Below are 1980 nucleotides of genomic sequence, written 5' to 3'. Positions count from 1 at the left end.
TCTACCAACAGAGCATCAGATTGATGAAAAAGACTTGCACAGGCTTAATGACATGATGGTAGAAAGGTTTCAAATGCAAAAAGACAAATGCCTTTCAAAGCCCTGTTTGCTTTATGTCCACTTTTCCTTTGTCTGTGGTGCTTGCCATGGCCAAACTCAGAGTTAGTATATAAGAGTAATATCAAAGGGCAAAGATATAAAGAAAGGAATAACTTATGGCCCGTTTTTCATTTTACCATAGCTGCTGTATCTTACTTGAAAGTCTTCTTGTATACCCACTACCCTCAATTTGAACAAAAGTGTGTTCTCCTCGGAGGCATCTAAATCTGGTTTCCAAAATTTGACTCATGTTCTGACCAATAACAATGGCAATCTTGGATCATACTTAACCTCTCCAAAGAGTAGTCATGTGTAAAGGACAACTTGATCCTATAACAAAGTGTTATATTTTAAAGTATAGGTCAGTAATTGTATGTGAGAATATACACTGCTACATACAAATTAACTAATCAGAGCACAGCTTTTCAATGTTTAAAACAGAATAAGCTTCCCTATAAAAAGCAGCACTTTGGGGGCACCTGGGTGGCTTAGTCGGTTAAGCGTCTGACTTCAGCTCAGGTCATGATTTTGCGGTTTGTGGGTTTGAGCCCCGTGCTGGGCTCTGTGCTGACAGCTTGGAGTCTGGAGACTGCCTCGGATTCTGTGCCTCCCCTCTCTCTGCCCCTCCCCTGCTCATGCTCTGTCTCTTTCTGTCTCTGAATAATAAATAAACGTTAAAAAAACTAAAAAAAAAGCAGCACTTTTGTGACATTTTTAACTTTAATATTCCTCTCTTTCTTCACCTTCTCTTTCAACAAAATCCACACCAACCTCCTCAATCCTTCTTAAGAGCAGCCATGTCCTCATGGGCTTCAGAATGCTTTCCTGTGTCCATGCCTTCACCACAAAACAGGCACACTTGGCATATATCAGGTCAAACTTGTGGTCTGGGCGAACCCAGGCTTCAGCAATGGCTGTGGTGTTGCTCAGCATACACACAGCTTGCCAGGTACCAGGTACCAGGTACCACAGTGGGAGGCTGGCAATTAATGCCAACTTTGAAGTCTGTGGAGCACCAGTCCACAAACTGGATGGTATCCTTGGTCTTAATGGTGGCAATGGCAACACTGTCATTCTTTGGTCACCATGTTGCCATGGTACAACAGATAGCAAGCCGTGTATTTACTGTGACGAAAGTCACATTTCGCCATCTGGTTGGCTGGCTCAAGACATGCATAGGTGATCTATGCTACAGAAAGCTGTTCATGGTAGGTTTGTAAGCAGAGACGTCAGGAGCATATGAGGCTAGAGGGAAGTGGATTCAAGGATAGGGCACCAGGCTAGTCTGGAATTCTGTCATATCAACATTTAAGGCTCCATGAAATCTGAAGGAAGCAGTGATGGAGGACACAATTTAATCTATTAACCTATTGAAGTTAGTGTATGTTGCACCTGTCTCACTGAAGAAGGTGTTGAAGAAGTCATCTCCTCCCCCAGTGGTCTTGTCACTTGGCATTTGACCACTGGACTGGATGCCGTGTTCCAGGCAATAGAGCTCCTGGCAGGCATTGCCAGTCTGGACATCAGCCTGGCCAATATGGGTAGAGTTGCACTCACACATGGCTGCTGCTTTGTGGCTGTCAAGAAGATGGCAACCAAGTAAAGGAGAGACTGTTGCTTCTTAACAGCCTGACTCTTAGGCGATCAGTGTAAGAAAATATTTTAATGGAAATCAAATATTTTAATGGAAATATTTTAATGGAACACTATATGTCTTTCTTCTAGCTTAAGGAATAAAATATTATGAATAAAATCAAAGCTCACTGTCATAATGGACACATTTCTTCCTTATAAAAATATATGATCACTATACTAATTTGGGGATTTATCATTCCCATACGTAACTTTATATAGCTGATATATGTCCTATCTTTATATTTC

At 41.7% G+C, this 1980-nt stretch overlaps 1 pseudogene; it reads right to left on the bottom strand.

Annotated features, from left to right (window-relative positions):
• Positions 1–714: 714 nt before the first annotated feature.
• LOC106986980 (tubulin alpha-1A chain-like) lies at positions 715–1660 on the bottom strand (annotated as a pseudogene).
• Positions 1661–1980: the final 320 nt, after the last annotated feature.

The sequence above is a fragment of the Acinonyx jubatus genome, chromosome A1 (genome assembly GCF_027475565.1).
Source record: "Acinonyx jubatus isolate Ajub_Pintada_27869175 chromosome A1, VMU_Ajub_asm_v1.0, whole genome shotgun sequence".
Classification (NCBI taxonomy): domain Eukaryota; kingdom Metazoa; phylum Chordata; class Mammalia; order Carnivora; family Felidae; genus Acinonyx; species Acinonyx jubatus.
This window is presented reverse-complemented; position numbering and strand designations above follow the sequence as displayed.